Raw genomic sequence first — 24,559 nt, forward strand, 5'->3', positions numbered from 1 at the left:
ATGATTTTGATGGTTGGAACGTGGTCAGGATGTGCAGAAATGATGAGCTGTGCAGAAAAAGTTACTCAAGAAGGCTATTTCAAAATCGCATCGCTTTCCATGGAAATTTACCCCATTTTAGGGTTATTGGTGTGCACCAAGGGAGGGTTAGCATTAGAAAAACGAGATCTCCTGTCATGGTTTGGTTGGTTGGAATGTGCTCGGAATGTGCAGAAATGATGATCTGTGCAGAAAAAGCTACTCAAGAAGGCTTTTTAAAAATCACCCTCTATTCAATGGAACTTTACCCCTTTATTCAAGTTAGGCCTGTGCACCAGAGTAGGGTTAGGGTTCAGTAAACGAGCTGCCCTGGTACCATTTTGATGGTTGGAATGTGTTTAGAATGGACCAAAATGATCAGCTGTGCAGAAAAAGCTACTCAAGAATACTTTTTCAAAAGCGCATCATCTTCCATGGAAATTTACCCCTATATTAGGGTCAGGGGTGTGCACCAGGGTAGGGTTAGGGTTCAGAAACAATGTGTCCTGGCATGATTTGCTGGTTGGAATGTATTTAGAATGGGGAGAAATGTTGAACTTTGCAGAATAAGCTACTCAAGGAAGTCTTTTTCAAAATCGCCCTGTTTTCAGTGGAACTTTATCCCTATATTAGGGCTAGGGTTGTGAACTATGGCATGGTTAGGGTTAGAAAACCTATGTTTACTGGCATGGTTTTCTTTTTTAAATAAGTTTTATTTGAAATTATAATCCTAAAAAACAAAAAGAAAACTACAAACAACATCCATCATCAAAAACATCGAGCCCGCTGGGTCAGCCCCCACACCCTTCTTTTTCCATTTATGATAACTTAAAAACATATTTAAATCTATGCTAAGTCTCGTTTCTCTAGCCAATAATAAAAAGAGTTCCAAGTTTGATAGAAGTTACTGGCATGGTTTTTATGGTTGGAATATGTTTAGAATTGGCAGAAATCAGGAGCTGTGCAGAAAATGCTACTCGAGGAAGATTTTTTGAAATCGCCCTCTTTTCAATCAAAATTTACCCCTATATTAGGCTTAGGGGTGTGTACCAGGGTTGGGTTAGGGTTAGAAAAATGAGGTGTCCTGGCATTGTTTTGATATTTGGCATGTGTTTAGAATGGACAGCAATGTTGTGCTGTGAAGAAATGTCTACGCATGGAAGGCTTTTTCAAAATTGCATTATATTCAATGGAACTGTACCCCTATATAATGGTTAGGGGTGTGCACCAGGATGGGGTTAGGGTTAGAAAAATGAGGTTTTCTGGCATGGTTTTTATGTTTGAAATGTTGTGAGAATGGGCATAAATCATGAGCTGTCAAGAAAAATTTACTCAAGTATGGATTTTTCAAAATCGGATTATTTTCAAAGGAACTGTACCTCTATAGCAGAGCTAGGGGTGTGCACCAGGGTAGGGTTAGTGTTCAGACAACCTGGTTTACTAGTATGATTTTGATGGTTGGTATTTGTTTAGAATGGGCAGAACTGTTGAGCTGGGCATAGAAAGCTACTCAAGGAAGTCCTTTCCAAAATCGCCCTGTTTTCAATGGAACTTTCACCCTATATTAGTGTTAGGCGTGTGCACCAGGGTTGGGCTATGGTTAATAGTACGAGGTGTCCTGGCATGATTTTGATGGTTGGAATGTTTTTATAATGGGTTGAAATGGTGAGCTGTGCAGAAAAAGCTACTCAAGTAAGGATTTTTCAAAAAGTCCTTTTTTCAATGGAACTTTACCCCTACATTATGATTAGGGATGTGCCCCAGGGTAGGGCTGGGGTTAGAGAAATGATGTTTCCTGGCATGGTTTTGATGGTTGGAATTCTTTTTGAATGGGCAGAAAAGATGAGCTGTGCAGAAAAAGGTACTCAAGGAAGGATTTTTCAAAATCACCCTCTTTTGAATGGAACTTTACCCTTATATTAGGGTTAAGTGTGTGCACCAGGGTAGGGTTAGGTTCAGAAAAATGAGGTGGTCTGGCATGAGCTTGATGTTTGGAATGTGTTTAGATTGGGAACAAAAGATGTGCATTTCAGGAAAACGTACTGAATGAAAACCTTTCCAATTTTGCTTTATATTCAATGATGTTTTACCCCTTTGTTGGGGTTAGGGGAGTGCACCTGGCTTGGGTCAGGGCAGTGTTGTTGAACCTATGGCGTGCGTTCCACAGCGGGCATGCAGAGCCCTCTGTATCACCATGCAAGGCAGTTCACCCCAGCGGCTGAGCATCAGAAAATAGCGCACAGGAGGGCCACGCACATGCTCAGAATGGAGTCGCAGCACCAGGCGATACCATCATAAGTTGTTACTTATTAGCTGCTACTTGTCTGAGCTTTCACATGGGCAGTCAGTGCGCTGTCAAGGATAAATATATATTTGCTTGGATTGGCTGTGAGTGTTCTTTTCTAAAGTAAAACCTTACTATTTAGCTTTTATTGTAGTGTTGATTCTTTGTGATAAATAATTGGGTTTTGGGTTGCAGGTTGGGCACTGTGTCTGAAAGGTTCACCATCACTGGCCTAGGAAATGCTGGCAAGTTGTTTTTCAAAGGTTGCACCCTTGTCCTCTTTTTTACTGGGTGGTTTGTAATAGATGGCAATAACTACGTTTTTCTTATTTTTTTCTCCCTTTAAATTAAGCCAGGTACCTTTAATCTGGCTACTAAATTCCCCTTGTATTTCAGTGCAAATATTTCCATATTGGGCAATTCCCTTTTTGTCCTTTCTATTTTTCTTGAACAGGTTGTATCCATCAATAGTCATGTGAGTCACCCCACCATGTTTCAGTTATTCCTATAAGATCGTAATTGCCCTCATGTACTTTGAGCTCAAGTTTGTGCTGTTTTTTCCCCATATTCTAGACATTGGTGCAGAGACATCATTCTAGCTTTGCCTTAGTTTTCTTCCTCTGTGTTTTGGGGGACTGGTGCTGGGCCCTGCTTGAGGTTTTTTCCCTGATGAAATATATAAGTCTTTGCCAGGGGATGGTATGCCATGCTGCACATCTCCCTCCCCTGTATATTTTAGTTTAAAGCCCTCCTGATGAAGTTTTTCATGTAGTGGCCAAACACCTGCTTCCTGTTCTTTGTGAGGTGCAGCCCATCATTAGCCAACAGTCCCTCTTCCAGAAACTTTAGCTTGTGGTCTCAGAGTCCAAATCTCCTTTTACAGCACCACCATCGTAGCCCGTCATACACTTGAAGGATTTTTCTTTCCCTAAAAGTTCCTCTTCATGTACTGGTAGGACTGAGGAGAAGATTATTTTCTTTCTGTATAGGAAAAATTCAAAGAGAAAGTGCCTGAACAGATACACATTGAGCATAGTTTCTTCACTCACCAGAAGTAGAATGGGATAACTGTGCTAGGAGAAATATTTTGATCCTCTGGAGATGAGAGGTGTGTTTGATCTCAGTGCTTTCCACTGGAGAGGTTTGTGCACTCCTCTGTGGGGGCTGGCCCTTGAGACCTGCTAGGAGATGTCCTGGGAGAATCTCTGGTTGAGATGCTAAAAGCTGTTCCTCTAGCTCGCCCAAGGCTTTTATTTCTAAAAGTTGGAGACCACAACTGTTCTCTTATTGCTTCCATTTTGTGCTGCCCCTTTCCACCTCCCTTGCTATGTAATCAGAAGTGCACTTACACAGAGCAGCCTGAAATTCTTGTCTGGCCACCTCACCCTCTTCTTCAGCCAGCCTGCCTTCTGACCACTGGCCATTTTTCTACTTGCAGGAAATGGGAAACTCAAAAATGCTATTCCTTGCCTACAGCCAATTCTGGATCTGAGCACCATGTTCTGCTGGATCTGTAGAGTGGCCTCCTATGCAATGCAAAAAAGAGAGAATGCACTACCAAAATAAATATATAAATGCATAACATTTGACTATATAGAGTAATTGTAGAAATATATCTTCCCATGGTGTAGAGGACTGACTGAGTAACCTAGAAAGTTGTAGGCTCTCTCACACTAGAAACATTCAGAAAGAAACTGGACAGCCATCTGAATGGTATGGTGTAACTTGGTGTCCTGCGACAGCAGGGGGTTGGACCTGATGGCCTTCCTGGCCCCTTCCAACTCTACTATTCTATGATTAATTAAACCATGTTCATGCTTTGGCCAACCAGCTATCTACTGGAAACCTGCAACAGAACACTTCTGCTCATGTTACCCAGTATTTAGTGCACACATTCACACTGCCTCTGATACCAGAAATAGCTTGTTGCCATTAGGACTAGTAGCCATTGATAGCTTTCTACTTCAGGAATTTGTTCAATTCCCTTTTAAATATGTCCAGACTGGTGGCCATTGGTACATCAAGTGCTTAAGTATGAAGCTTATCTGCCTGGATCTCCCACCTCTCAGCCTCATGGATGACCCCAGAGTCTAATATCTAAATCTTCTCTTTTTCCACAACAGGCATGGTTCTGTCCTATCCTACCATGTCTTCCTTTACTCACCAGTGTTCTCCCAAATTAAACAGTCTCAGCTGTTTTTACCTTTCCTTGTAAGGGGTTTGCTCCAGTCCTTTGGTAGTTAGAAAAGGATTTTCCTGACATCCTTAATTATTGTCAATGACTATGAGTATTCCCTCCCCCCCACTGCCTTGTGTTCCTTATGGATGCCAAGTTTTGCGAAGGAAGTGCTTTGTCTTTCAATTAAAAATATCCAAACAACCTCACAGAGTCATGAGGGGCCAAACCAAAACAAGTCCTCAGCTGTGAATAAATGGAGGTTGGCTGATCCCAATTTGTAGGGAGGAAGAGGAAGCGCCCTGCTTTGGCCTCCTGACCTCTGGCATCACCAGTGGTGAACCAGGACAAAGGGGACTTGGCTGCAGATGCTGCTTGGGGTGCTTCACGTAGGGCAGAGTGTAAACTCATCCATTTATGAGCAACCTATGGAGCTCCCACCAAGTCAGCATGCAAAACTTTGGTGAGAGAGATAGGCGTATCCAGAATAGCTTCCCTGATTGCTACTAATGATAAAACAGAGGCTATAAACAAATTTACAGTCCGCTGTTTGTAATGTAGGGTGGCATTTGGCTATAAAGGGAATGTGAGAAAGAGGAAGGTGACAAGACAGTCGGGAGCAATCTTGGAGTGAATGTGCCAACACAGAGGGCATGTGGGTGCCAAACATACTCAGGTATTTTACCCAGTAGCTGCTCCCCCACAAAAGTCTGCTCATGTCCCCCCTCCCCCCTTTTCAATAAATAAATAAAAGCTGCTTGGGCTTTATTTTCCTTACCATTGCTGAAACAGATCCCACTTTTAACTTTGCCAAATTTGCTATATATTTAGAGAGAAATTTACAATATAAGTAGATGAACCTGACTGTTTCTGAATGACTACAAGGAAAGGTAATATTTGATCCTCCCTCTACTTATATTTTTAAATGGTAGCTCGGTCTCAGTTACTGTATTCATTCATTCATTCATTCATTCATTCATGTCACTTTCATTCTGACTTTAAGTATGCCATGTACCTAAGTATACCTGGTGACTGATGTAAATCAAACATGTAAAGAAATGAATAGAATGCCTATGTGCCAAACAATTGGTTTTTGGCTTTGCTTAGTTTTTGTAATGTACGTACAATGTATTACAGTAACATTCCAAAAACAATACACACAAGACTTCATGAGCACACAGAGACTAGGTTCAGACAGCATGATAACCTATGCTTAGGGGTTAAGTATGGGTTGTCATGGAACTGCAAGTTGTTGAAACAGGAGTTATCATGTAGACTGAACCCAACTGATAATAATGTATGGTGAACAAACTACAGCTCATAACCCACCAACAAATCTTGGACTTACTTCATGGGTTGCCTGTAATTAACAAGTCATGGCTTGTTGGCCCAACTGGGCTCATACAGCACAGTAACCCAGATTTCAATAACAACCCACACTTAATTCAAACTCAACCCTTGCATGGGGGCTATTGTATTGCCTGTATCAGGCAGTGGTCTTAGTCTCCCTGTTTGGAGCTGATGAGGACTGAACATGAGACCCCCTGCATGGAAACCAAGGTCCTCCTCCAAAAGAAAAATCCTCTCTTCTGCAATTCTACATGCCTACTTGTGAACTGAATGCAGGACTCCTGATAGCTGAAGCAAGAATCACATCCCTAGGAGGCAACCTAGTACCCTCTAGATGTTTGGGGATACAACTTCCATCAGCTTCAACCACGATGGACAGTGGTCAGCAATTATGGGAGTTGTGGCCCAAAACATCTGGCATGCACCATATTGTATAGCTCTGCTCTAAACAAACATTTCCAAGCAGCAAATTGGAACAGCTTGGTGATTATTGCTGCAGTGCTTAGAACAGGTGTGGGGAACACATCATCCTTCAGATTATTTGGACAATGCATGCCATCTCCCTGATCATTAGCCCTATTGGCTGGGGATGATAGGGATCCTCCAGGATCCGGAGGACGGTGGTAGGTTGCCTACTCCTTGCTTAAAACAATTCATTTTAACTGATCTGGTCCTAAGAACTATTTTGAATTCTGCTGATTTCTGTAGAAAAAAATCTTGCCTGTCTTTGAATTGAGTGAGACCTGCAGCCTGATTGCATGGACATTTGCTCAGAAGTTAAATCCCACTGAATTCCATGGAGTTTCCCCCAAGAAAATGCACATATGGTTTCAGCCTCGGGGGGGGGGGGGTGGCTTTAGCTGCATTGCACTTTGCACAGTTTGTTTGCTCCTCTCTCCAGATCCTGGAAAGACGTCACAGTCTCCTTTCCTTCAAAGAAGGGAGAGTTTGGGGCTTTTATATAACACCTTTGTGAGAATGTGGCTGTTTGCAGGTTTTCATGCAACACCAATTCAAATTTAATTCAGTGCAGGAAACTTGTTTAAATATATAGTAGGGAAGAAGGCTGGGGAAAATACTCCCACAAACAAGGAACTGCAGAATGGATTGATTCACCTCCACACACACACACACACACACACACACACACACACACACCATGGTCAGCACGGCATCCTCAGTCTTGTGGTGATTAAAGGACTGGGGAAATCACACCACAGACACTTTCAGATGAAGGTTCCCCGAGCCCTTATTCACCCTCTATGTGCTGGGGGTGGGGTGCCAGAAAGCTAGGGGGATACTTTTGAAGACAAATTTTAATACTTTTAAAAATATTTTAGTTAAAAATTAGAGTGAGCAAAACAATTAAGGTGCCAGCCTCTTCCTTATCTCACTCTTGGCTACAGGCCCAGCAAGCTGCAAAGATCAGAGGCCACTGGGCTGCTGCTCTCTCTTGCTCCTTAATGGATATTCTGCACAGAAAGAAAGAAAGAAAGAAAGAAAGAAAGAAAGAAAGAAAGAAAGAAAGAAGGAAAGAAAATGGATAGACCATAAAGAAACACAGCTAGAAGATGACATGGTCTTCACCCTCCATGACCTTCCATAAATGGAGTGGAGTGAATGGAGTACCACAGAGACCTCACAGGGAAGCATCCCACACATCCACCTTAGCCTCTCTTTCTTCCTGTCCTGTCCTCTCCCTTCCTCACCTGTGGACTCGAAGCAGGCTACTTCTTCTGCCATTGCCATTTAACTGGGTAGAAGCTCTGGTCTGTGCTTTCCAAGGTAAGCCTCTCCTCTGATCTCCTTTTAACTTCAAAGCCTGCTAGAGTCAAAGGGTTTAAATAAAAACTGACCTTCATTTGGAGGTGGGCTGCAGAGGAACCAGCAGTTGTCCTTCACACTGCATAATGTGAATTCTGGGAATAAGTCCATTGACACGTCTAACATTAGTGAGCCACTGGCCCTGTTTCTTGCCTCTGTTATTTTATGCTGCTGAGGTTAACTGACACCCAACCAGCAGTTGCGTTGTTCATGCAACTGCTGGTTGGGTCTCATTGGAGGGAAGGAGGAAACCAAAGAATTAAAAAATGTGCTCGGGAGTGGGAGTACTGCTGATCCAAGGGTCTCAGTCTTTCAAAGCAGTTGTTGCTGGTGATGGGAAAAGAACTTTCTGTGGCCATAGAAACCCCAGACACCACACAAAAGCTAGAGGGGTGCTTTCCGGGTAAATGGGAGAAACAAGATGAGCGGTGACTATGGATTCAGTTGTTCCAATCCACTCCATGTAGAACATAAATTTAGTTTCGTCCCATGCGTCGTCACTCTGCATCATTTTTAGTACACTTCATGGTGTGTGTGGGGGTACTCCACAAAGACAAAGAATAGCATCACAAGTATGGAGAGCTCATTACTGCAGTGTTTTGATCCTGTCTAATGTTGCCATGGATCTTCTCAGTCATCACAGGAATGTCTGCTTCTTTGCATTTTTAGTTCAGTTTATGTGTGCTGTTATATTATGGTAGAGAGGACTTCATAGGAAATGAACCATTTTAAACACACATGCACATGGCTCATTTGGATATTTTATTTTATTTTGTTTTGTTGATGAATATAAGTGACTGTAATGGACACTTCAAGGGCAAATACTTTCTGACAAAGAGCAAAATGCTTTAGGCTGTTTTTGTGGAAGTGTTTGATTATAGTATTTGGGCACAATCCAGACAAAGTGAACCATTTTTAGAACTCATTTATATAAATAGGAGAACTAAGGATATGTTTAAGTCCATTGAATTCATTTGGATTTTACATAAGGTGAGTCTTCCACATTGCCAAAAAAAAAAAAAAAAAAGGAGAAAAAAAGGGAAAGAAAATTGCTGTATCACCATAAATAGGACAAAAGAAGCTATCACTTGGTATAATATTTGCCTATACTACACTATATCCATTTAGAAATATTATTTATAGTTTAAATAACTATTTAAAAGAATCTCAGCATAGTGGAGGAGGCTGACCAGGTGACTTGTGTGTCTGTTGGGCAATTTCAAGGCCCCTCTCTCGTCTCCCTCCTTGTCATTCCTTCATTTTAGGCCAGATTTGGATTAGATGTCTCTTCAAATGGAGGACTTCCCTCAGTGAGCTCTCCAAAATGAGGGATTGCCATTAAAGGAGGACACCTGGCCACTCTGCTGTGGCTACTATGGGTTCTGATGGAGTGCAGCTGTGCTGTTTTGCCTCAGTCTGCAACACACCTTGTGGCATGCCTTTCTAGCAAGAAAATACTGTTCAATGCAGCTAAAATGCTATCTTTTCAAATGTAGTTAAAATAATTTGTATTGATTCATCATAGGGTTTTCAAAGAAAGAAGATTCAGGAGTGGTTTGCCATTCCTGCCTCCTGCACAGCACTCACCAGAGTTAGCTCGAACATCACTGCCGTTGTCTGTGAAAGGCCCTCCATCCAGGTCAGCTTCAGCTCCTGCTGCTGCCCATAACTGTCCATCAGGAGTTTCTCTGCCCCCATCACCATTAGAGGTAGCCATTCACTTCCACTGATGTGCCTATGGCTCCTGCAGAGTGTGAATTAATCGTAGTCTGGTGTTTCCGCTTGGACCAAGCTGTCTGGGGTGACCCTGCTGGGCCTAGTGAGACAATCTGGCCTCCTGGCAGCACCGGTGTTGGCTTTTCTGACACTCTCACCCCCACCCCAAATTAAGGTGTGCATCTGGGGGGAAGCGTAATTTGGATTATTTCATTATTGGGTTTCCAACTGGGACCTAGATCAAATCATGGCAGAGCTTTGTCTGAAAGCAACAACTGAGACTGTCACACTTTTGCCACATCACAAGAAGGCAAAACTCCTTGGAGAACACAGTTGCGCTAGAGGCAGGCAGAAGAAGAAATACGAGGTGGATTGCCTGCATAAAGAAAGCCACAGCCCGGAATTTGTAAAAGCTGAACAGGTTTGGCATAGGAGAGCTTTCATTCTGGAGGGCTTTCATTCATAGCATCACCAAAGGTCAGAGCCGATAACACATAATAACAGCAGTTAAAATAATAAAACAAATATATAAAAGGCACATATAAACACACAGAGAAAATATAAAATAAAATCAGCACTGAACCCAACAGACTATTTTACAAGCCAAAGGCCTGCTTGAGCAAAAACATCTTTGCTTGTCACAGATCGCAAAGAGGGACCCAACCCAGCTTCTCTTGGCAGTGTTGCACCAAAAATGTAGCCTTGAAATACATCTAGCTAGCCATTGCCTCTAGGAGCTGAGACATGTACACACCCCCCGGAATGTTCTTATCACTAAGTCTTAGAAGGTGCATACCAGAGCCATATTAGGAAAGCAGCGCTGTTTCAGAAAAGGATTAGGTGGAAGAAGTGGATGCGGTAGACTGTGTAACTTGCTGATTGGCTATTTAGATTGTACACCCCTAAGGGACAGGAGAGTATAACTGCGATCGCATAGGGAGGGTGTGGATCTGCTTTGTGGCATAAGCCAGAGCTTCCACCCACGCTGCAGCTTGCTTTTAGAAAAATCCCTTGGACCAAAGAGCTGTTGGTGTCTGCCTTTTTGGGTTTCCCCTGAGAGGACTGGGATTGGGGATCAAGTCCTCTCAGGCAATGACCAAGTGAGCGAATAGAAACATGGAAACATAGAAGTCATAGAAACCATCTAGTCTGACCCCTGGCTCCAGCTGGCTCTGCTCACATCATGCCTACCATGTGCATGTCTAGCCTATCTTTGAACGCCCTCACCAATGCGGCCTCAACCTCCTCCCATGGAAGCCCATTCCATACTCTCAGTATCCTACCAGTCAGGAAGTACTTCCTGGCATCTAAATTGAACCTTAGTTCCCTGAGTAGCGCGTCCTGTCCTCCTCTGCAGGGGAGAACAGGTCTCTACCCACCTCTGTGTGACACCCCCTCACATAGCTGTATGTTGACAAGAGATCCCCCCTGAGTCTCCTCTTCTTCAGAGGGAAAACACCCAGTTCCCCCAGTCTCGCCTCATACAGATTTCCCTGCAAACTGGCCACCAACCTTGTGGCCCTGTGCTTCACTGACTCTAACCTGGCTATATAATTCCTGTAACGAGGGACCAAAACTGAACATAATACTCCAGTTGCAGGCGCACCAGAGTCATATAGAGTGGTAGTAATACCTCTCTTGATCTAGAAGCCACACTTCTGGCTATGCAACCAAGGGTGGCGTTTGCCCTCTTGACCACTGCATCACACTGCTGACTCATGTTTGGCCTGCAGTCAACCAGTACCCCAAGGTCCCTTTCATAAGTGCTGCTCTCCAGGCACTTGTCACCTAACCTGTACTTATGAGAGCTATTCCTGTGCCCCAAGTGCAAGACCTTGCACTTACCCACATTGAACGCCATCCTGTTGTCTCCTGCCCACTTCCATAGTACCTGCTCCTCAGCTGTGACTGGGTGAAAGTCACCCAGTGAGCTTCATCTCAGTGGGGACTAGAACCTGGATCGCCTGAGCCCCAGTCCAACCCTGACTCTAGGTGAGTGGCTATTTGGCCTAGCAGCTAATGAGGTAGAGGGATGCATCACTGCCCTAGCACACATTCAGGCTGCCCGGGTGGACGGGGCCAAAGACGCATCCAGCAGCCACGCCCGTGCACGGCACGTGCTGTGCCCCCTCCTTCTACTGCCGCTGCATGGCAGGCATTGTGAAGAGCAGGCACTCCCCTCCACATTCTGTCGCGGCCCAGCAGGCACTGTGATTCTGCCCAGGGGGCCATCATGGCAGCCAGCGACTTTAAGAGTTCACACAAGTAGGCCATACTCACGTGGCCTCAGCCAGGCCTTTCCCTTTTTCGCTCTTTTGTGGGGATGAAATAACGGGTGTATATATAACTGTGCCCACAGCCAAGGCAAAATCACACTGATATCAGATGGACACCGACTGGGAAAAGAAAACTGACCTTTGATTGTCTCGCTTCCTTTGGTTTTGTGTGTCATCTAGCATGCATTTTCAAGAAAGCAATATAAAAAGAGTGTAAAAGGATGTGGGGCCATTATTCAATGTCATTATCATCTGCAGAGAGGGCAGGCTAATTTGAAACATGTGGCACATTAATAAATTATTCCTTTTAAGTATATTAAATTCCTTATGGTAGAAGATACAGGATACGACTAGATTTAAATAGACAAAAGCATAGGAACAATAAATCGGAACAGATTGCTCAGAGTATTCCGATATCATAATAAACTGCCACTTCAGTTAGTAATTTCTATTCAGTTCATTAGTTCTTAATGAATGCTCCTGTAATGTAAAGAGTAAACAACAGTTGCTCGGCTTTGTTGCTTAATTAAGCAGAACAAAACTTTCTGCAATGGGGAACCTCAGGAGAGGAAGGTATTGTGCTTGCATGCAAGGCACTGCCAACGATAATATGAAAAAATGCCTTGGCCTTGCCAAGATTGCTTCTCTGTGGAGCTGAGGCTTCTGCGAGTTCAACGAAGCATTTTCTGCACATGTGGGGTCTTCTCCGCTTTCCCTCAGCCCAGCTTGAAAAAGATATTTTTATTATAATGTGCCCTCTAGATGTTTGGGACGACACACAAATGCGTACAATCCCACTGGGCTTGCTGGGAGCCACTGCTGGGAAGTGCTCTCCAAACCAGCCTGAGGGCACCAGGCTGCCTGGCCCTGCACGCAGAAACACACAGCCCTGCGCAGGTGTCATGCTTAGCAACACAACACCTCTGTGTGGAACAGGAAGGTTTGCAGGGGAACTGTCAGAATGTCCCACTGAATGTTGCCACGGTCCTCTTTGTGAATAGAAAAACTGATCATATTCCGTGTTCTTTGCCAGGGGGAAACTGAAACCATTTACAGTCAAACACAATTACAGTCTCCCTTTAGATATTCTTACTCCAAGTGGAAAGACCAAATGCAGAGGTGGGGTTCAAGGTGGATGCTGTCCCCATAACCCTTCAACCCCTTAATGGCTGCAGTTGATAAACAACTGAACAGGGCTAGGGTCGAACTCATCATTGAACAATCCAATGGTTGGGTTCACAATAACCCATACTCGCCAAGCATGTATTGGGTATGGGTTGTTGTTAAAACTTAGATTATCATGTTGCCCCAACCAGTTGTGCTAACAAGTCATGGTTTGTTAACTACAAACAATCCATGAAGAGAGCCCATGAGTTTTTGCATTGTAAACTGTGGGTTGCTCACCATGGTTTGTCATCTCAGCTGGGTTCAGACAACACAGCAACCCACACCTCAACAACAAACCACTGTTCAAGGACAACCTGCAGTCATTCCTTGAGTGGGGGTTCTTATACTGTCTGAACTCAGTGAATGAGATTAAACATGCATAGCACTACATTCAAAATCATTTGAAGCAGGGGTGTAGAAGCACAAGCCCAGGGCCCAAGTCTGCCCCACCTGAATCTTGATGCAGTTCCTTGTTCCCCTGGTCATGTCCCTTTTTCATAATCACTCACCAATCATTTGCTGAATTCCTGGCTTTTGTGACGTTTTCCCCCATTCTAAGAAATCAGAATGTCTCTTCTTTGACTTGGTTGCTTGTAGTAAGAGCTTTAACCAACAATATGCTGGATGATGATGATGATTTTTGCATTTCTAAGTCCACTCTGTTTGCTGTTGTTCACTGCTGGAGTATCTCCCTCATGAACTTCTCCAGAATGGAATCCAACCCTTGGGTTGAAAGAACTTCTGATGTAATGGGCTTATGTATTTGTATATATCCAGATGTAAATGTATGTGGCTGGAAGTAGGAATGTGCTGTGTGAGGAATCCATTTTGTGCAGAAAATCCACCAGTTTCCCTGGTTTTGGCTTCCTGCACACCAGTCCACTTTGCAGCAGCCCACAGTCTGAGTCCAGTGTGTGTGAGTGTGTTCAGCATTTATGTGATGTTCACCAGAAACTGAACCCCATGGGCTGCACAAGACACGCCATTCTTCCGTGTCTGCTACTGCCACTGGCAGCAGTGAGAAGCAAGGAAGAAGCTGGCGGCTGGTGCCCCGTTTGCAGCTCCCCTCTTCTGCATCCTGCAGCTGCTTCTGCTGGGGAGGGTTGCCCGTTGTGCAACTGGGGTCTGCAAGCTTTTGCCAACCTCCTCTTGACTCAGCTTGCTTGGCAGGACCAGTCTGTGGATTCTGGAGGGTCAGGTTCCAAAAGTATCCTTACCCTAGAGGGGAACACACTGTGGGGCAGAACTTCCTAATCCAGAGGGGTCCCCAAAACCAGAGCTTTTGCTCCTCCTCCTCTTTGCTGTTGCTGCCTGCTCATCTAGACCTTTGAAGCAGCAGAATGAAGGAGAAAATGTACCAGCATCCATGTATCTTCCCCTTTTACTTCAGAGTTACACAACAGTTTGGCCTCCAAAAGCCACTCACAATGTTGCCTGGAGGGTTGGGGGCGGTACACATGAGTGCATGCACACATGTACAAACAGAAGTGCATGCATGTACACACGTGCCTTATTTGAATCCTTATCGCCTTTTTGTTGCTGTTAGCAGCAGCGGTAGGAGGTCAAAAATAATTTCAGTGAAGAGTGAGTGGAGAGTATAAGTGGTGAGAAAACAGGTGGGGTGAGGACACTTTCCAGGGGCCACAATAAGGCCTTGGAGGCCGCAGGTTGCGCAACCCTGTTCTAGACAGGAGCATGGGTTGGGTAGAGGGGGACAGGCCAATCCAATTAGCAGCAAGGAGGAGCATGGGAAGAATGTATTAGTGCTTCTCTAGGAGTGGAGCCCAGGAGGGATCTGGCCAAAGGGATCCCTTAAGTAACTTCTCCATCAAGAAGCTACTGAAGTTATCAGAAGAGGTGCTCCTGGTGGTTCTGCATGGTACCGAAAGTTATTTGGACTCTGTCAGTGTGGTGGCTCCCTCTTTGTGGAACTTCCTAACTGAAGGTACCAATGTTTTGTTTTCAGGACCTGCTAAAGACATTTCTATTTAACCTAGACTTCCCTGACTGACCAGCCATGGTTTTGTTGTCATAAATACTTTACCTCTCCTCTCCTCTCCTCTCCTCTCTTCTCCTCTCCTCTCCTCTCCATTGTTCACTACTCAAGAATCTGGCTACACACAAAGTAGCATACACATCTGTAATTACATATATACATACATGGGCTCTAGGGTTTCCCCAAAACTGGGCCCCATGGCTACTCTTATATGTCTGATTAAATGTTATCCAAAGAGTCATGGAAGGGATGTGACTTGGAGCTGCAGGTTTTTCAAGGAGCCTCTTGCCAACCACCATGTGGTGATCTGACCACAGAGTTGCTCTACCACATGTTCTCTCTGGGCACAGAAATCCTTTTTATGCAGAGGAACATTCAGTCATGTGGGCACCCAGTATAGCTCAGACCCGGGTCCACCAAGCAGAAGGCCACCCACTGACCAGAGATACAGAAAGTTGCCTGCAGGGCCAGGAATCTCTGCTGCATCTGTGTTCTGAGTTCTGCAACTGAACCAATCCATTGGCCTCCAGCCTGATCAGAGAGACTAACTGGAGGGCAACAAATCCAGAACAGTATTATCATGCAGAGATGCAACAGGCAGACTCCTTTGGGGACTGTTGAGTACTGTGTACACATGAGTGTCCTACCAGCATTCAATTAATTAAGTATCATTTTCTTGCTAGACATTAGCAGTTCTCTTGCAGAAGACTAATGTCTCTCTCCCCTCCCCCCACACACACACAGTTTGTGAATTTCTGCAGTGCTCCATGTGCTGCCACTGTTTATTAAATCATGACAAATCACAGGGTTGCGTGTTATTCAACTGGAGAGAGCAGGCTTGTCATGGCTGTTTCTCAGCAGGCCTGCTATGTCTTGTGAATAGTTTCCATGGCAATCCAAATGGCTTGAGCTTCCTATTTTTTTTTTTTTTTGAAGAATGGCTCATGACAACTCAACTAATTACGGTCATATTGTGCCATCAACTTCTTTGGGGTATGGAGAGGAGAACCACAGCTAAATATCATAGTGGCATGAAGAAAAGCTGGCCCCAGTTCCGAACCCCAAGCCAAATAACTACAGTTCTACTGATGTGCGCTTAGGGTCAAGCTAGGTGGGACACTGGGATGCAGATTACACTCTACCATACTTCCTCAACCTGGTGAGGCTTCAGATGTTCTGGACTTTCGCTCTCATTAGCTGCAATCAGCATGGCCAATGGTCAAGAATGCTCAGAATTGCAATCTGAAACACCTGGAAGATTGCCAACACCAGCTTGGGAAAAAAATGACTAATAGCTTCCAATTATTTTGGTTTCTGCTTTTTCTTCCTTGTTATTGTGATGGACTTTCTCTCCCCACTCCTACTAACATTTTCCTAACAACATTTTTAAAATTTTTTAAACAATTTCCATTTGTCACAAAACTTTGCAACCCAGTTAAAAGTTGATCTCTGAAGGTCAGTTGGAAAATCCTGCCTGAAACCTCAGATTGCTGCTGCTACTCAGAACAGAAAAGGGGAGGGGAGCCATTGTTGTGTAATGGTTAAGAGCAGGATGTGTGAGGAATCTGGTTTTGCGGGAGAGAATCCATCAGACTTCCTCTGCTTGGATCCCTAGACTGGCCTGCTTTCTCTCTGCCTTAAGTCAGCCTCATACCAAGCATTTGCATGGGAGTCTGGAGGGAGGTGAATCTGCTTTCCCATACATGACTTGTGGCTTTGTATATTTGAGTGTGTAATTAGAGAATTAAGTAATTTGCATTCTTTGCACAAAGAATCCACTAGCGTTCCCGAGCATGCACAGACTTGATCTCAGTTAAGCTCATTTCCTAGCCAGGGCTGGGCATAGGAAAGAAGTCTGATGGGTGTTGTCAGAATCCCGGAATCTCAATTTGAGAAGAGGGAATAAAACTCGGGTTCGTGGGAAAGACCAAGTGTCCAGACCATCTGAGTCTTTATTTTATTTACCCCAAGGTTCCTGTGGTACTCACGATAATGCATACATTACCGGGCAGGCAGAGGTGAACTCTGCTGCAAAACTTCAACACAACTAGAGAGTTTTTATACACTCCCAGTCACATACAGGTACAGGGCAATTGATGACAGAATGCAGAGATTACAATAAGATTCTGAGGTCATCACATGCAGAACAGATAAAGAAATGACAGTCAATCACACAGTAACAATGAGATTACAATATTTCTAATTGCCTGTATTGACACTTTAGTTCAGTAGCTTGAACCCATCTCCAGGTCTGCTTAGACATGTAAATTCAAGCTACTGAAACTATGCATGAACTCAGGACTCTTACCTACTCTAGACATTCTGAATTGGCCAGGGCACATGGAGCCTCTTGGCTATCAAAAGATACTTCCTGTAAACTGAATTCCAACAATGACTATTTACAATGTACTAAATGTCGGACTAAATGACCTGTGTACTGTAGCTTACAGCTAAAGGTGAGAGAAAGGAGTGGGAGGATGCCATTTTAAACAGTGACAGCTTGGTTTTGAGAAGGAAGACAGGATTTGATCCCACAATGCAAAGGCACACAGGAGTAATGCTTTTCAGACAGGATTTATCTAAATTTTCGCAACAGTATAAGAGAGACAGATTCTGACCTGACCTTCATGTTCCTAGTTAAAAGTGCTGGACTGGGACACAGGAGATCTGGGTTCTAATCCTACTCATCAATGAAACTCTCAGGGTGAATATGGGCCAGTCATAGACTTTCAGCAGAACCTACCTTATGGGGCTGCTGTTGTAAGGATAAAATGGAGAGATGCCCCTTGGATTCCTTGTAGGAGGAAGAAAGGGAGGATATAAATGCAATGCAAGAATCACAATCACAATCATCACTCACTGGATCATCACTCACAATCATCACTCACAAAAGTGGATTATGCAGAAGGTCCCAGCCAGGTGATGACAAATATAGAGTGCTATTACAGATAGGCCAAAAAAGAGGACACAGTGTGTCCATTAAGAGGGCTCACATTTACTTAATGTTAATTCCAAGGTATAGATTTTAGGATTAATTCGTATAATTCCAATAGAAATATAGTATATTGCACCATAGTTTAGAAGAGTATAACCAGATACTGTTTGCCCTGTTCAATCCATTTCTCAGGTGTTGCAGATGTGCAGCTTCAAGGTCCAAAATTTCCACCTGATGGTTTTCATCTTTACACTGGACTTGGACTGGCCAGCCTTTCAAATAGAGGATGCCTTCAACTCAGAGGATAGTCCTGTGTAAAAGGTGATGCACGGGCACCTGACGAAAGCCACCACCAGTTAGAAAAGACTATATTAAATTAGAGAGATGGTGTGACCTGGCACAAAACAGTTTCTTAAGTATAGGTTGATCTAGATAATTATAAGATGTTGCATATGTTTCCCTTTAAACATATTCGGAAGTCCCCAGTACAAGCCAATATTTTCTCAGGCTCCAGCCTACAATACAGCAATAGTAATGGTAGTCTGTTCTATACACTTGTTGTAAAGGAAATGATCTTATGCAAAGACTTAAAATGCACATTATCATTCTGAACTTTTATTAGCTGTTTCTAACAACCAGCAGTTCAAACAGATTTATTTTAGCATTTAGTTAATCTATTTTCAGCAGCTTGTACAGTGCATGTAGTTTTCATTACTGTGCTGTTTATTTTCTTTATTAATTTATGCTTGATCTGATTGCAACAGAATGAGATTCAATAAGGACAAGCACCAAGTCCCCCACCTAGGAAAACCAAATGCATCAATAGAAGATGAGGAATACGTGGCTCAACAGAACTGAAAAAGAAAAAGGTGTTGGAGTAATTGTGGACAATAGGCTAAGTATGAGCCAACAATGTGATGCAGTCGCCAAAAGGGCAAATGCTATTTTGGCATGCATTAACAGAACTATTACTTCTAAATCACGAGCAGTAGTAGTTCCCCTTATATTCCTCACTAGTGAGAGCTCATCTGGAATATTGTGTCCAGTTCTGGACACCAAGATTCAAGAAAAATGCAGAAAAATTAGAAAGGCTCTAAAGAAGGGAAACAAAACTGATTCAGGGTTTCAAAACACTGCCGTGTGAGGAAAGATTGGAAGAATTGGGTGTGTTCAGCCTTGAGAAGAGAAGACTGAGGTGGAGGGGGACATAGTATCACCATATAAGTACCTCCAAGGTTGTCACAATCAAGATTTCTTCTTGCTGATGCCAGAGTGTAGGACATGGAATAATCAGTTCAAGCTGTGAAAATCCAAATTCAGGCTGGATATGAGGAAAAGCTTCCTCATGGTCAGAGCAATATGACAGCGGAACCAGCTGCCTAGAGAGGTGGTGGGCTCTCCCACACAAGAGACATTCAAAAAGAAACTGGACAGCCATCTGAGTGGGATGGTGTCCTGCAACAGCAGGGGGTTGGACCCAATGGGCTTTCACACCCCCTTCCAACTCTTCTATTCTATGATTGTATGATCATGTGTAAGCTGACTTGGGATCTGTAGAGGAAAGAGGATGAGATATAATGTAAATGGACGAAGGAAAAAAAAGAGAGAGAAATGAATACCCTTAGCTGGGATAGTATGTATTATTGTCAGTGATTTCATTATATGGGCAATGAGCATGCACAGTGGGGTTTCAGTTCATGGTTGGATTAGGGCCCTAATAAGACTTGGGGTTGATTTTTTATAATTTTTATTTATTGCTTGAGTCACCCTATAGCTGAATCTCTAAGGCAATGCATATAAAAACAAAAACAAAAAAATAAAAAATAAAAAATAAAACCAATGACAACACATATTAAAAGAATCCAAAAGCAGCAACAATAATTTAGAAACGAAATACATAATAATATTTTAAAATAGATTTTAAAAGAGGTGCATAACATACCAATTAAAACATGGAAAGGGCTGAATTTAAAATGAAGCTGTAAATGTATCACAAAGAAGAAAAGAGAAGCCACATTTAGCTTTTGTCAAAGGCCTGGGAAAGCAGGCAATTCCTCCTGGTCAGCACAGCAAGCTGGAAAGCAGACACATCTCTGGGGTGGGCATTTCATATTTCGGACCCACTAGAAAAAGGGTCTGTTCATGAGTAGCAACTCACTGAATGACAGTATGTGGGAGCCCCTCAGAGCAGGGTCCCAGTGGCTGATGGATGTGGATGATGGGACTTACAGTCTATCACATCTGGCAGGCAACAGGTTGGAGAAGGCTGGCAAAACGGATGCCGGCACAGGTATGTCAGTTAGTTTGTAATCCCATGAGCACTTCCCTAGGAGTAAGGTCTATTGAATTCACTGGGACAGGCTTCTAATTGTTCTGCCAGTTTAACTAGAAAACATGCACAAATAACTATATGAAGCAATCTCATCACATGGACTCAAGAATGGTGGCTTCTAAAGAATACTCCTTACATTTCCTGTTACTGGTTCTAAAAGTAGCATAGCAATGTGAAATGTAAGCAACGCTGGATGGCATTCAGACCCTAACCCTAGCCTAACCTAGCCCAACCTAACTTAACCATTGACTGTCCCAAAGCAAGATGCTAATTTCTTACCACGTTCCACCCACCAAGTGGGGATTCTATTATTGCTTATGCTGTCCACATGCTACACTATAGGACTGTGACAAGAATTTCTTAGCTTAGTTTCCATGAAATGTTTTTAACAGTTGCTTAGCAGCATGAAATAGATGTACATACACAATTTAGGAATGGGGCATGCATAAAGCAAGGAGCCTTTTCCTGGCAAAATACAAATGAAAGACAAACTTACATGAGCATTTTGTGTGGCTTCCTCTGCTATTCTCATCCTAGTTTTTTCCTACCTTTTTCTTCTCCAGCTAAGCCACATTCAGGGTTCAACCATGCTGGCATTTTTGGTCCATTAATTTATTCCATCCATGCATGAGAAAAACACAAAAAGAACACAAAAGTTTTGCACCAGAAAGTTCTTTGATTTATTTCCCCCATTAAGCTGACTTTTGGCCAGCCTTCTGAAATGTGTGAATGTTGCAGGGGGTTATCATCTGTTCTATATGCCATATGCACTGGCATTTGCTACACAGATGTGTAGACACTGAGCTGTCCAGACTAGCATGAGACTCAGAAATGCAGATGTTAATGAGAGTGGTAGGAAAGAGGACCAATAGATAAATAAATGGATAAATAAATAAATAATAACATAACATAACCTTTCCATGGTTTTAGTTTGAGAGGCCTGGTAGAACAGAGTTATTTTTTATCCTAGGATGTTTTTAATTTAATTAAAACAAAACAAAACAAAACAAAGCTTTACCACATGTTCTGCAAGAAGTTCAAAGAACTGGTTACAAACATTTAATCTTTTTTGTTCTTTTTTATTAATCTAGGATTGGCAGTAAGCCCTTGTGAAGAAATGTATGCAGTCAAACAGCTTATCTCCACTGAACTGTTTCCCTTAATATGTTCCTAATTACGATCCCATATATCGCTTGTTCTGACCAGTTGAACAATATGGCAGTAATTTCTGAACAGGCCTTACTGCTCTTTGAACTGCAAGTACAGAGGGCCAGAATGGAACCAGATCAGTGGGATTGAGTGCTGGGAAGTGAAGCCAGATGCAGCCTCTGGAGATTCATTTCCAGATGTTCTCCAGAAAGGGACCTGAGCTAACAGCTGGGAAATCCCTTCCCCCTCCATCCCATACACCCTGTATGGCTCTCCTAGGAAATATTCCTAAGACTTTTGGTGAGGAGTGAAGCCATTCTCTTGTTGAGGTCTGCAGTTTTCTGAGAAGGCTACATTCACAAAATATTAGCAGACAGAACAACAAAGCTTTGTGGGACAGAAACACCCAAAGCAGCCTGGATTAAGATATTTTGTACCTTAAAAATGCAATAAATATTTTCCAACTCTTCTTGCTTTCCAGTGCTGCACACAGATTGGATTCAAGGCCCACCTAGCCCAGCACTCCACTTCCCACAGCAGGACCTCAGTGCAGTAGCATCTCCTAGCAACTGGTATTACTGGGGTGTTCAGGTATCTTCTTTTACAGAGGAGAGTTCTCTGTTTGAAGGCATCCTCCACTGAAGGGCTATCCAGGCCAACTCTGGTTTAAGATAAAGAACAGTCAGAAGAAAAAGCTGGGCCTTGAAGTTGCCCATCAGCAACACCTGAACAGCAGGCTAGACAAAGTACACAGGTTCCTGAGCCACAGCCTTCCATGAAGGCATTCCCCTTTAAATTATAATACTTTTTCTAACTTGGCACCTACCTCTATAAAGTAGCTCTTGCGCATGTTATAGAAATCTGTGTCTTGTTTTCTCTTTTGTGGATGCATGTCCTGTTTTTTGGCAATCCACCAGTGAACACCTTAGCCATACTTCCGCTGATGGGAGAGGTAATATATAGCTATCATGGTAAGTAGCCATAGATAGGCTCATCCTTCATGAGTTACCTATGGGAGGAAGAAGACAATCCAGTCTTCTCCCTGTACCTTTGTCACCTTCACCTTTTCCTTCTTTTCTCCTCTGCCATTCTGCCCACTTCCCTTTGCCTCTTCATATTCTGCTTTATCCACCTCTCTCCTCCTCTTTTCTTGGAAATGCTGGGACTTACATGTAGGGTCACAGGATCGCACTCTCAGAGTACCTGCTTATTCCTCAAGTAACCCAAGATCACCTCTACAAATAAATATTAATGCTGAAGTCTTCCTAAGGAGGGCTGCAGCTGAACATTTCCATTTTCATAAAATTGTCTTGCACTAGCACCATTTAAAATAAAACCAAGTTCAATACAAATGTACAAGCGTTTTTATTTGCTTATTAATCAATTTAATTTCTGTATCACCCAGAGCTGAAGCTCTCTAGGTGGTTTACAATAGTACATAAAAGTGATATGATATCATACAATATGATATGATACCATCAAATCTTACCACATAAACATTGAATAATTAAAAACAGCCAAAACATACAATGAAGAAGTTGTAAACCTAATATAATGTATGGTTGTTATTTTATGGTAGAAAAACGGGATATGCAGGCACACACTGAGAATATAATCCTGCGCATGCTTTGTTGTTGTTAGTTGCAAAGTCATGTCTGACCCATCGTGACCCCATGGACAACATTCCTCCAGGCCTTCCTGTCCTCCACCATCCCGCAGAGTCCACTCAAGCTCACACCGACTGCTTCAGTGACTCCATCTAGCCACCTCATTCTCTGCCGTCCCCGTCTTCTTTTGCCATCTATTGTTCCCAGCATTAGACTCGTCTCCAGGGAGTCTTTCCTTTTCATTAGGTGGCCAAAGTATTTGAGTTTCATCTTCAGGATCTGGCCTTCTAAAGAGCAGTCAGGGTTGATTGCCTCTAGGACTAACTGGTTTGATCGCCTTGCTGTCCAAGGTACTCACAGGAGTCTCTGCCAGCACCACAATTCAAAGGCCTCAATTCTTTGGCGCTCAGCCTTCCTTATGGTCCAACTTTCACAGCCATACATTGCAACTGGGAAAACCATAGCCTTGACTATACACACTTTTGTTGGCAAGGTGATGTCTCTGCTTTTTAGTATGCTGTCTAGATTTGCCATAGCTTTCCTCCCCAGGAGCAAGCATCTTTTAATTTCTTGGCGGCAGTCCCCATCTGCAGTGATAATAGAGCCCAGGAAAATAAAACCTGTCACTACTTCCCGGAATCTCAAGAGACAAATAAGATGGTCGGGTACTCCCATCTGTGTAAGAACTTGCCACAATTTGTTGTGATCCACACAATCAAAGGCTTTAGCATAGTCAATGAAGCAGAAGTAGATGTTTTTCTGGAACTCCCTAGCTTTCTCCATGAGCCAGCATATGTTGGCAATTTGATCTCTAGTTCCTCTCCCTCTTTGAAATCCTGCATGTACTTCTGGGAGTTCTTGGTCCACATACTGCTGGAGCCTAGCTTGTGGGATTTTGAGCATAACTTTGCTAGCATGGGAAATGAGTGCAATGGTGCGGTAGTTTGAACATTCTTTGGCATTGCCCTTCTTTGGGATCGGAATGTAAACTGACCTTTTCCAACCCTGTGGCCACTGTTGAGTTTTCCAACTTTGCTGCCATATTGAGTGTAGCACTTTAACTGCATCATCTTTTAGGATTTTGAATAGCTCAGCTGGAATACTGTCACCTCCACTAGCTTTGTTGTTGCTCAGACTTCCTAAGACCCATTTGACTTCACATTCCAGGATGTGTGGCTCAATTCAGTGACCACCCCATCATGGTTATCAGAGACATTAAGCTCTTTCTTGTATAGTTCCTCTGTGTAATCCTGCCACCTCTTCTTAATCTCTTCTGCCTCTGTTAGGTCCCTGCCATTTTGGTCCTTTATCATGCCCATCTTTGCATGAAAATCTCCAATTTTCTTATCTCTGCTGCTCCCTATTCTATTGTTTTCTTCTATTTCTTTGAACTGTTCATTTAAGAAGGCATTCTTATCTCTTCTAGCTGTTCTCTGGAATTCTGCATTCAATTGGTTGCATCTTTAACTTTCTCCCTTGCCTTTTGCTTGCCTTCTTTCCTCAGCTATTTGTAAAGCTTCCTCAGACAGCCATTTTGCTTTCCTGCATTTCTTTTTCTTTGGGATGGTTTTAGTTGCTACCTCTTGTACAATGTTGCGAACCTCTGTCCATAGTTCTTCAGGCAGTCTGTCTATCAGATCTAATTCCTTAAATCTATTTGTCACCTCTACTGTATATTCATCAGGGATATGATTTAGGTCATACCTGAGTGGCCTAGTGCTTTTCCCTA

The 24,559-nt window shown here is 43.2% G+C and overlaps 1 long non-coding RNA gene across 1 annotated transcript in view; it reads left to right on the top strand.

Moving 5' to 3' along the window:
* LOC123022943 overlaps positions 1–10,581 on the top strand; it is a 24,754-nt gene extending 14,173 nt beyond the window's left edge. The window contains exons 2-3 of the long non-coding RNA XR_006414610.1: positions 7,235–7,613; positions 9,178–10,581. This is a non-coding gene — a long non-coding RNA (uncharacterized LOC123022943). The remainder of the gene's footprint in view (positions 1–7,234; positions 7,614–9,177) is intronic.
* Positions 10,582–24,559: the final 13,978 nt, after the last annotated feature.

Source organism: Varanus komodoensis, unplaced genomic scaffold (genome assembly GCF_004798865.1).
Source record: "Varanus komodoensis strain SLA01 unplaced genomic scaffold, ASM479886v1 scaffold2, whole genome shotgun sequence".
Classification (NCBI taxonomy): domain Eukaryota; kingdom Metazoa; phylum Chordata; class Lepidosauria; order Squamata; family Varanidae; genus Varanus; species Varanus komodoensis.